Below are 12,336 nucleotides of genomic sequence, written 5' to 3'. Positions count from 1 at the left end.
CAGTGCTACTGACCTTCCATTTTTTTATAAGCCTATATTTCCCATCTTACTGCTGGGGTGCGCCTAATTCTATGGCTCATATTGCGGGGGAGATGTTTAAGTACGTCTTTTAGTGGATTTACTGTCATTTACTTATACAGTCTAGAGTTGCTGTAGACATCAACAGCACTAATCTGTATACATAACATTTGGTAAAAAAGGTAGGGCTGTTCCCAAGTCTCCACAAACACTGCATTAGACAATTTCTACTGGAGGGTAGTTTCAGTTGGAGCGAGGGAGGGGAGTAAGTCTTGTTGCTTAAAGAGTGAGTTCAAAGACTTCCACTGAAGTTTGGGGACAGGGTGAAGTGTCCCTGAATTATTAATTCCTGCTCTGAGTAGGGAAAATTTATGTGCTGCTCACAACTTAAAAAAGAAAAGTGTCTCCTTGGCTAATGGTGAACTCTAGTAAGATAGAGCCTAGCCACTGTTGGCATGAAAATGGGAGCAGTTTTCAGTTTTCCTTCATAGCTGACTCTTCTCTTAAATTTTTTTCTTCAACTCCTGCATCATTAGCATGCAGTTAATCATTTGGCAATTAATTTAGCAGCCATCTGTCGTTTTGCATATTTTGTAATCTCATAACAGTTGCAGCCATTGGAAGAGACCATTTGCCAATAAGTCTGAGATAATATGATGGTGTCAGTTGATTCCAGGCACAAAACAAACAGAAACTGCACTTTCATCCTTGAGAGGAACCTTTCAAGTGCATCCAAGAATTCCACAGGGCAAATGCCAAGTCTCTGCATCTGTGTCTCCAAGCTATACTCAGACTTTCTTCCATTTCTTTTTGCCTCTAGGGATCCACCAGCCACAGTGTGCCTGAACTGATCGCTTACCACCAGAATCATCTGTGTTTTGGATATCTTTGATATCTTCAGCTCATCCCTCACAACATCTGAGGCAAGACTCTTATTAAGGACTGTTGTTTCTTCTCTTGGAGGTTAGTATTCTTGTACTTCTGTGGCCTCTGCTTTGAGACTTCCTGACTAATGTCAAGGACTGAGCAAATTACTCAGAACTTCTTGTCAGCTATGTTCCTTTTCAAAAGTTTAATTAGCAGAGAATAACATAGTTTGAAATAAATGTAGCCAAACCAAAAGCCAGCTCCTGCAAAGTGCTTAGCTTGTTAGCAGTAAGACTCTTAGGACTATATCTCTTTTGGAATGGTGCAAGCTTAAGACAGTTAGCAGAACTGCACAATCAATGAGTCCCAAAACTGCTTTTACACACACCTGCAGACAAGCTAAAAATATAGAACATCTGGTGTGTGTGTATGTATACATAAAATGAGCTTTTTTTGTTTTTCCTTTGCATTGGGTGCTGCTATGTGGGCTAAACCAACATAATGTTACTAGTGTACTTTAGAACTAAATCAGTCCAGAAGTGTGATCATTTCTTTGTTCCTGGAGACTTACAAGCCATTCTGCAGGACTCTGGAACTCTCGTGTCTGGAATAGGGACCACATATGTATTTTTATTGTTATCTTATGATGCAGCACAAGATTCACTTTGATTCACTTCAAGTGTTCACAAACCTCAGTGAAGCTGGTAGGAAAAGTTTAAAATAGATAAAAGAAAGTGCTTCTTTATGCAGTGGGTGGTGAACTTCTGGATCTTGTTGCCATAGGAGTTTGTAGAGGCAGACAGTATGAGCAGGTTCAAGAAGGGATTAGACGTTCACAGACCAAGAGTCTATAAATGGATACTAAGAGGACTGAGCAATATACCCTGTAACATCCTTGGTACAACAGCTTTGGGGGAGAAAAAGTAAACGGGGAGCAGAGAGTGACTAGGTTGACATGCTCTCTCTAAATAGTTTATCCTGTTGCCACTATCCGAGTCAGGATCCTGGGCCAGATGAACCATCGGTCTGACCCAGGAGGCAGTTCCTACAGCCTCATGTTGTTCATATAACTTGCACTTGAGCAGTGCAGGTTGTCAGGTTCAGCCTTGGCTCTAGAGGTCCAGTCCTTGTCAAACCCGCAGTCAGAAGTGGACTCTTTCTGGAGCCCTCTTGCTAGCACAAGTAGCACAGGCTATTTCAGAACAGAGCTAAGACATATTGGCTAGTCTCTGTAGGGAAAATGGTTACCTTGACTTTTCCAAAGGAGCTATACTTCATAATGCAAATAGCAAGAATCATTTCTCACCAAGCCTCTTACTTTCAGAGGTAATATATGTCTAGCCATTTCCATTAGTTCATTGTCCTTCCCCAGCACTGTCCTTTGGCTCAGTTGCTTGGCTTCAGTGTGAGGCGAGAATGGATCTGAGTGGCATTTGGCTAACATACTCTGAAACACTCAGTTCATCTGAAAGTCTTTGCAAGTACTAGCTATTTCTACCTTTTGGAATTAACAGGACAAATCAAGGACAGTAAATGCCAAAGCAAAAGGCTTTTTTTCCGTCATGTAGATACAATACATATGTAATTTATGAGACCTGCACATTTTGGATTTTATTTCCCCACTTGAATCCCTTCAGTGCTGCAAAAGAGTGCTTGCTTTGAATGGGAATTCTCTTTTTGCATTCCCATCGCTTCATACTGTGCATACTGTGATATCCATCTCTGCTGTCTTTTTCACAGAGCTTATGCAGCCAGAAATCTCTGTTTAGGGTCAGATCATCAGCTGACAGACACGTGCTGCTCAGGCTCCAGTGAAGCTATATTAACATTCTTTGGCTAAAGAGAGCTGGGGCAGTATCTCTGAGAACACAATGTAAAGTGCTTTGTATTTCTTTTGCTGGTTCAATGCTTGGAAGAAATCCAGCAAAAAACAATGTGAATTAAAAATGGAAACTACTTCTCCAGCCCTCTCTGCATGCTGGCTTAGCGATTACATGAATTAACTGGGCATGCCTTTTTCTTAGTACAATGCAAACATCTCCCCACAAGCAACTTGGTGTTAAAATGTGCACAGTTAAAATGTGAAAAATCAGTGTTAATCTTGCCTTCTTATGACCCTGTCAGCATAGCTGAATGTACTTTATCAGAGAGAGTACCTTTTAGGTGACTGTACCCCAATAAAACTCTCACAGGCTTTCGGTTCTTTCCATTAGCTTGCTTACTGATTGAATTGATTTCATCATTTGTAAGGTACAGATCGAAGGCATCTCAGCACATCTAACACACAATGCAGGCCATTAATAAGTGTGAAAGAAAAGCCAGCCAGTTCATACACAAACTCAGTATAATAAACCTAAGAACCTGGCACAAAAGCAAACCCAGTAACTGTTAGAGAAACCACTTTGGTAGTAAAAGGGGGCTTCAGATATTTAGAAAGTACTGCTCCTAAAGCCTATTTAGGCACAAAGCATTCTTGTCACACTTTGCAACAGCCAGGATTAAAAACTATTTGAGGGTAAAAGTGTTTTCTGGTATTTATCAGTGGGTCATTAACCTTAACAATATCAACGTTTCAATTGTCAGCAAGATTAAAAAAGCCCATTATAGCAAAATGAGCACATTGTACATAGAGATATTGGAGTGCTGATGAATTACCAGCTCTGCTCAGATACAGACTTCAATATGGTATAGCCTTCAGTCTAGTGAGAAATAGAGGATGAATTAATTGCTGTGTGAAATATAATGCTGAAGAGTTAGAGGCAAACTAAATGAGATGGTTTAGCACATAGAGAGACTTACAGGTTTTATCCACAAGAGAAAGAATATACATCAGCTTCTAGTTTCCGTAGGTGATGCCAGTAATGATGGTGCAGAGAAAAGCAGACCTGAGTAATGAAGTCTGTGGATCCAGGCCCTTATTTAGATACGGATGAGAGAAAGAGTCCAGGCAAGAAACAGGCTGATTCCACGCACAGGACCAAGCAGAGGGACACAGAGACAGGGCAGTGGGTATGAAAGAGAAGACGACCTGACAGGCAACACCCTACTGTATCTACCTGGCCCCTTGTTCATGTGATTGCAGATGAGGATAACCCAAAGGACCATCCGGGCCTCTAAATTTTGGGGTTGGAATCGAGTGCATGATGTGCAGAATTTAGGGCCCATATGGCAAGCATTGCTAATTGTTTGTTACCTGGCAATGCATTGTATGTATAATGTGCTGAAACCTGCTGTGTAGAGAGCCGTAGGCACAAAACTCCTCTCAGAGGAACAGTCTTCTCATTTCAAAGCCAGTGCCAGTGCTTTCGGGTGAATACAATGTAATGGAAAGCTCAGGGGGGAGCAGGCTGTAGAAAGAGAGGTGGTTGGGACAGGACGGATAAAAGCTCACTCTATATTTCCATGGTATATTGAGGTAGAAGGGGGACCTGAACCTTGCAGTGACAGGATCTTTACCATCCTCTCGGTGGCAGAGCCAGGGAGAGTTTGGTTGGAAGGAAAGCCTTAGGAAGGGGCTCTTTTCTGCATCACAGGCCGCATCTCCACTTGCCACTTGCTTTCACCAGAGGCCTCCTACGTGAGGGACTCTGCAGGACGCAGAGGCACCAGACCGCTTGTGCGCTGCAAGGTAAGAAGGACCAGGAAACGAAGTCCATGCTGGCAGCCCTGCTGGCTACAGTGCAGGACCACCGACTGTCTTGCTCTCTAGTACAGCTTTTAAGTTATAAAAGTAAAGATATAACAGGAGCCTTTGAGAAGGGATTTTTGTTGCTCTCTTTTCCCTCTGCTAGTTATTTTTCTAAGTGTGTGTGTACATGAGAATGCTGTTAGGGGTTCATTTATTCCTGTCAGATAACTTTCATTACTGTAATAAAGTTCCACTGTCTGACAGCTTTTATTTCTGGATTCTGAATTGTCATGCTTTTCTGAGGTTTTCTTCTGACCTCTAGGATGTATAAGGTGGGTGAGAGACATGTCTAGCATTTGTGAATGTCTTACAAATACCAGAATTCAAAAAGCCTGGCAGTTCCTGTCTGGTAGATCTAATTTCAAGCTCTAGTAAGACCACGGAAAGACACTGCAGATCAGCCCGAAGGCAGCACTAGGAGCAGGCTGATACTCTTTTTTAAAGTGAAGCATCAGTGCAGAGATGACCAGAAAGGTCAGCCACAGCTGACAATTACAGATCCTCCAAAAACAGGTGGAGGTCTGAGACCCAGCAGCCTCCTCTTCCTTTTTATATTTTCCTTTGGTCTGCTACCGACATAGGCACCCAGTCCTTTCTGCCATAACAGAGACAAACACGTGCTCTGCTAAGGAAACTTCAGGGACAGAGACAGGTTTGTACAAAGTTCTGTTCAGAAAAACTCTTGTACAGGGAGGGCTGACATACTTATTTTTAGGTTTCCCAAATGAAAACAAAAGCATATGCAGACCCGCTGCAAGGTGTCCTGCAGATGTGTAGTAGGTCTGACGCTTTTTGAATGGTTGCTGTGTAGGATTTACTCTGGTTTACATAATCTGGGTATGTTCAACACATTCATGGCAGTTCCAGTGAGTCCCAGGAGAGAACTGTGCAAATATGCAAGGGCACATGGCTCTTGTGTGGCCACTGTTTGTGCGATCCAGCCAGCTGGAGCTATAGCTCTGGTCGAGCTGCTGCTCCTACTCCAGCCATGCCCGGAAACCTCAAACAAATAGCCAGTGCTCAGAGGGAATGTACTAAAGTGTCCCTACATAGTGACACCTGCTTCTCCTTTTCTGTTACATGCTCTCCTCCTGTCGCAGGCCCCTGTTGGAAAAGAAGTAGTGATCTCTCCTTTTCAATAGCAGAGGTTTCCATATGAGACTGCGCAGGTATCCTGACGTACATCACCCACTGCAGAATCATAAACACGGTGCTTTATATTGGGCTATAAGAATGAAACCTGGCTTGAAAACTCGATTGTTGTGAATGAAGAAGACTTGGCTTGATATTAATGTGGTTTCTGGTGAAGTCTTACTCATAAAATTTAATTTTGAAATGTTTTGGAATTTATAAGTGTCTTTTGGCTGCTAACTGGCAGAAGGGAAAGAAACAATTAGAAATAAAAGCGGGGGGTTGATGAAGATGATGTCTAGTGGAAGTTACCACACTCACATGAGATCCATTCTTGCCTAACGTGTTTTCTACAAATCTGAAAGATCACTTGGTGGCATGTGAAAGCATACATGATGTCAGAGTGGACTTGATATGGATGTTACTCAAGATGAAGGAAAGATGCAGCAGCAAGTATAGGTACTAGAAATATAACCTAAATGCCACTGAATAGGAATCTGCTTGGATAAAAGCCATGGAGGGCATCTGGGAGGAAAAAATAACTCCAGACCCAGAGATTCAGTGGCATGGAGGGAAACAGACATGCAGTCCAAAAATGATAGTGGACAGCAAGTGAACTTATAGTGCAATGCAAAGTGGCAGGTAGAAAGGTCAAGGCAATTGTCAGCTCTGGAAGCACAGATGATGTCATCAGAGCACAGAGGCAATAGCCGTTCTCCATGTAGGTCCAGGAGGAAGAAGAGTAGCCATAGAAATGTTAATAGGAGAAAGTGTAGGCAACTCAGGAGTAATGCCAAAGACAGGAACAACAATTAATGGGATAGAAATATATTTTTATAGTTAAAGAAAAAAGATAGTAAAATGCTATGTGGCTTTAGCACTAATTTTCAAATAGTAAAGAGAACTATTTAGTAGATTCTCCTGCCCTACACCTTTGTAATTAACAAGATAAAGTTTGGAGCTTGTACATGTCCATAGAATCTCTAAAAAGACATGGTGTCGGTGCCAGCAGCTGCTGTAAATGAAGCCGGAGGAGACAACACTTTAGGTTAAGAGAAATCCATCGTTTCCGAAGATTATAGGCCAAATTCTACTTTCTTCACATCTCTGCACTTCCGCTAAGGTAAATTAATTTGCCCAAGGAGGTATTAAATGAACCATTCTGATTTATAACAGACAAAACCCTTGATGAAAGTACTATTCACAACAATTAAAAAGATTGAACAATTAACAGTATGGATAATTGAGAGTCTAGTGTCTGATTGATTTATATATAAATGTATTGTTATGTGTCAAAACATTTATTGTTAGCAATACAATATTCATGGCATAGCATTGATAATGTCCTGCAAACCACCTGCTATTCAAACAGTGGCCATTTATCACCTGGCAAGATACATTGAATCATATCTCATTAAATAGTTTGAAAATATTGTTCAGTGTCCTCCAAGACGTCTGAATATTTATTGTCAAATACTTCACTAGCTTTGCTTTTTGCACATCTTGAGTTACTGAAATTAGATTGCTTTAACTTAATGACTGCTAGATCCACCAATGGAAATGACTGAGTGGATCTGATATATGCAAATGTGAACACTCTGAACAGTTTTCTGGAAACAAAAACTATTTTAAAGAATACATTTAACAAGTGTCTTGGGAAAAGTCGTCTTCTCAGATTTCTCTTGCTATTTTTGGTTGACTTGAAACAGAGAGGAAGAAATACAAGAACAAAAGATAATCGCGAGGTGTGAAACTGAGTTCCTCTGTGACTATGTTTTATAAATATTTGATATTACCCTGTGCCTGAATGGAGCTTTGTTTGGGGGAATCAGGTGGCAGATGTTTGGCTTTACCTGATATCTACTTTGGCAGCACGTTTTACTTCCCTGTTTTGCATGACATGGTGCCAAAGCCATGTTTTGTATTTACAGTCTTTTGGGGATACCAGGCCAGATCCAAAAGCTGCAGAAGTGACGGGAAGACTTGCATTGACACAGTTGGCTTTGGACCAGGTTCAGTCTTGCTGTTTCTCTGAGTAAGGAAGGGACAAATGCTGTGCTTTGCCATGTGACTATTTGATGAAAAATACCGCTTCTCATCTTTATCATCTTCCAAATTGCAGAGTGCCATCCCTACCATAATATCCCATTTCTATATTAAGACTGAAAACTTATAAAAAGTTTGTACTTAGGTCTGCGTGTTTTCAAAGTAAACATAGAAATCTGATCATTTTAACGAGAATGTAGTTTCTGTACCAGCTACTAAAATATTTGTATTGCTTTTGCATTCCTACTTTTGGGCTAATATTGTTTTAAGTACTCTGTGTTCATAATGGAGATGGTCGTTCTTGCAAAGAGCTATGCAGTGCCAAAGAACATTTCTTAGTGCTATTTGTTAGTGTCTGCTGGCTAGTTAAGCACCACTGCAGACGTACGATAGCCTGAATTTGCTAGAGCTTAACCTCCAGAAATATATCCCTGCTACCATAAACAAAACTGGACCAAAATGTTGTTGCTCACAATGAGCTATAAGACAGTGAGGAGAGCAGTAAAGAGAGGAGAGATTTCAGTATCACAGGTACAGAGTGGAAGCGCTTGTTCCACCAATGTTAAATACCTTGGAATAGGAATTGTCATTTGACAGCAATGACCTTATCTGTCATACTTACACACCTGTGTGCCATACTGTACCCTAGCAAAAGACAAAAATACAGGAGCACTTCTGTGGCCATTCCTCCTGGAGTCTTAGCCTGCTTATGGTCTTGTGTGAGTTGTAACTTTAAAAGGAAGAGCTGGCAGCAAATGAGCCAGAGTCACTTGCAGGTTTTTTTCTCACAAAGCCTTCTGACCTTGAAAAGCCTTAAAGCTGCATTCCCCATGAAAAATAACTTCTTCTTAGTGCTGAGCACGTGTATTGTTGCACAGACAAATAGACAAATAACAATGTGAGTACATGCCTTGATCATTTATCCTCCTTGGAGGGCCATAAACCATGAGTAAATGCAACAGAAGCAGAAGATTAATAGTGGCTGCATAATGCTTTGCATTTTTCATAATGATTCTCTACAGATAGAAACAGTAAGTGTCACTAATTGGTAGGCGCTTGTTCTGCAAGGGGGCCCGATCCTCCCTCCAGTAGAGTTGGAGGCCAATCTCTGGTTCTCATGTGGGGGAGAGCAGGAGCAGGCTCCTGGGAACTGCAAAGATTGCTCTTTAACTGATGCCATAATTCAGGTAAAAGCTGTGTGCAATGCGGAGAAAAACCCAGTAGCCTGCAAAGATGGTACCAGCCAGCTGTCTGGTGCAGGGGCAATTGTTTGCAAACCCACTGGTGGCTGGCTATTCAGGCTTGAGGAGAAATAGAAGGTTGGCCACAAGCCAGCTGCTGAATTTAACATGTATTCAGCTGAATGATTGGGCTGGCATAATAATATAATCCTGCAGTGTCCTGCTGATCTCCTTCAGATCTTGTTGGCTTGTTGGCTGCCACTGCCGCTTGTCCCCTGTGGATGCAAGGGTGCTGTGCAGGAAACTGCTGGAAAGACTATCTACCCAGCATTGTCCAAACATTGTCCAAAGCAGCAAGTATGTGCAGGAGTACCCCATACTGATTGTTGTGGAGGGCTGTACAGGCCTGGGAAAAACACTTTCATCAAACTTTTATCAAATTGGCTTTGCTGCTTAAATTGATTTTTTTTAAGTCTTACATAAAGAATAAGAGCATATTGTGTCTTTTCTAGTGCTCTAACTCCGAAATTAGAAATCTGCTTATATCCAGTATTATGCCAAGTAGAGGTACCCAAGCTACCTCACTGAACAGAGCTGTGTTTGGGCAGGAAGCTATGCCAATGCAGCTGTGCTGCTCCCAGTGCCCAAGCAAATTTGGCTCTTTATGTGCAATCTGGGTGTAGCGTATGGGCTCAGAGACTGGTCATACAATTGGGTGCTCTGAGAGGCGAGCTGGTACCACACCCAGCACTTCAGAGTCCTCCGTCAGACCTCCCACGCTGGGATGATGATGGGCCCAAAAGCCATGAGCTCTGGTTTGAGGTGGCCGCTTGACTTTTGAAATTGCCACACACACACACTGCAAGGCTGTGCCTGTTGCCAGCTCTCTGAAATGTAAAGCTTAAATTGATTTGGGCTATGCTGCCAGAATTTCCCCAAGTGAACTCAGAGAAGGTCATCTTACACAGTTTTATCTAAAAAGCTGCCTGGTGGTGTGGATCTTTTTCCATTTCCCCAAATCCAGAATACCTGCATTGTATATCTCTGCTCACATTCTACATACCATTGTTTAGTGTCTCCCAGCTCTTGTGCAACTCCAGGGATCTGTCCTGCTCCAGTCTGAGAATGACACTGGAATGGCACCTCCTCTGCAAAAGGGAGGATGTGGGACAGATGGAGACACAGGAAAGGGAGAGCATATGGGGCTTTCCAACCTCTTTCTGTCTGCACCCCTCTTAAGTAAGTGGACTTTGTCCCTTTCTCTTCTCTCCGCTCCTAGTTAAAAGCTCTTGTTAGCTTCCTGTGTCCTATAGAAATCTTGATTGTCTGTTCTTCCCAAGGAGGCAGGAAAATAGGGAAAGCAGCTTGTTAAACTAGGTAAGGCTCAGAGGAATGTCACTCCACAAATGGCTCTGGTGGAGAACAAGCCCATTAGGGAAAAGCTGTCAGTGCTTTAAGTGCCTCTGCTGACCAGAGATGTGCTCTTTTACTAGTTGCTTTACCTATTGCTAATTCTCTTCATCTCTCCCCCTTTTTCTGGCTATTTGTACTCTTCTCTGTGCAGTTTCTTGAACACAGTATGGTTTCAGTCTGTTTTCTTGGCACCGCTGTAATAGAGGTATTTCTGTTACTAAGAGCAGTCAAATAAAATCCAGCAGGCCTGGGACGTGAACATTTGCGGTCAGTCTCAAAACCAAAGTAGCAGCTTTGTTCTTTTCAGACAGATCATCAATTAGGGCCAAAATCGGTAACGTGTCAGTATGACTTACTGACTCCAGGCTGCTTTTTAAAAAGCATCCAAGATACATAGACTATTAGTGGACATGATATGGATATTCATACAACGTTTACCCTGCAATTTTTGAGAAGCTTCTGAACTCTCCAGGATGACTAACTTCAGAGCTCTCTCTGTTTACTATTTATTTAGCGGTGGCAGCAAGCAAACCAATATTCCTTATGTGAAGCAAAGATTTGAAAGAAAAGAATGCAGAATATCACAAAATCCCATCCACTTAAGCTAAGGAGAGTCATAGCCTATTCAGAGAATAACCTGAGCATTCATTACTAAACTGTGGCATCAGGTACTTCTGGGGTAATCAGAGATTATCACCTCCAGAAAAACTGCATCTGAAAAGAGAGACTGGCTGCCAGGCATCTCTAAAGGGAAAGGAGCGTCTCTGCTGCAAACCAAGGAGCATATGCTTTTCCCTCCATGCTGCACTGTATGGTAAAGAAAAGGAGCAGGGCTTTTAGCAGAGCTGTCCTGACACACCAAACATACCTTTTATGTTCAGTGGCCTGGCACAGGTGGAAGAGCAGGAGTTAGATGGTAAACATCTGCAAAGGTGTCAGCTGAGGACACCAATGCACTATGGATCAGAGCTTGAGTATACTGCTAGAAAAAAAAATCCCCTGTAAACCCCTATTCCTTCTTTATTCAATATCTCATATTCTGTTATTTACTGGTGCTCTCTATAATTTGCACCACTGCGTGTTGGGACTTGCTGAAAACGGAAGGAGAGCTTAAGAGAGCAGATTTCAAGTAGTATGTCATATCGAGGCAGGTTTCCTCTATGTGAACTTTTCAAAATTTCTCAGCATGACTGGTCCACTCATTTACCTTGGGAACAGTTTACTAGTGCCCGTGTCCCCCATGCAGATCCAGGGGACTGAGAACCTTCCTCTCCTTGTTGCTTGTTAAAACTGTACCTCTGTGAGGTGACAGCTACATCTTTACAGTTAAAAATAATCCTTTGCCAATGGAGTTTCTCTACTCTTTCTGAAAAATCCCTGCCTATAAATATGAATCTATAAGAAGGGAATATTTGAATCCTCCTCTAGGCATAAGCATAGTAGGTTCTTTTCTAGGTAACATGTTGTTGGGGTCAGGGAAACAGCCATTACCCCACAGTTTTAATTTGCTATGTGTCAAAGCTCTGGAGAGTCAAGGTGGTTGCTGCTGTCATTAATGGAAAAGAAGTTCAGACATTGCAGGGTGATAAATCAGAAATGATACCCGATAGGTAAACAAGTCCCTGAAACTATGTGAACCAGAACATGGATGTGGTAACTCACTGGAAATCAGGAATTGGCCTGAAAGAGCCTCGGGGTGGGGGGGGGGAAGACTTGGTTGGGCTCACTAATGCAACTGAAATCAGCTGGGTAGGATTGGCAAGGCAATTTGCCTTCTGAGGGTTTGTTTTTATTGCTGCATGATAGAGTAGAGTGCACCTGGAGCAGGAAGGGGTTTTGTCTGGCAATGAGGAGAATGGGTCACACCTGAAAACTCTGGCTTGAATTTGTAGCTAGAATGGCAGTGCTATATAATAGACCAAGATGACAGTGAGGTGTGAGGCTGTGGTTCCTGGTTCCCAGGAATTCAGGGTGAGGTTTTTCTGCAATCTG

General features: G+C 42.3%; 1 protein-coding gene across 1 annotated transcript in view; it reads left to right on the top strand.

The window, feature by feature from the left end:
- Positions 1–12,336, top strand: part of GPC1 (glypican 1) — a 315,639-nt gene that overhangs the window by 43,014 nt on the left and 260,289 nt on the right. Inside the window, exon 2 of the mRNA XM_050902544.1 lies at positions 839–981. The gene's annotated coding sequence lies outside the window, so the exon portion shown is untranslated. The remainder of the gene's footprint in view (positions 1–838; positions 982–12,336) is intronic.

Source organism: Gymnogyps californianus, chromosome 10, assembly GCF_018139145.2.
Source record: "Gymnogyps californianus isolate 813 chromosome 10, ASM1813914v2, whole genome shotgun sequence".
Classification (NCBI taxonomy): domain Eukaryota; kingdom Metazoa; phylum Chordata; class Aves; order Accipitriformes; family Cathartidae; genus Gymnogyps; species Gymnogyps californianus.
The sequence above is the reverse complement of the archived record's forward strand: the minus strand, read 5'-3'. Positions and strand labels throughout refer to the sequence as shown.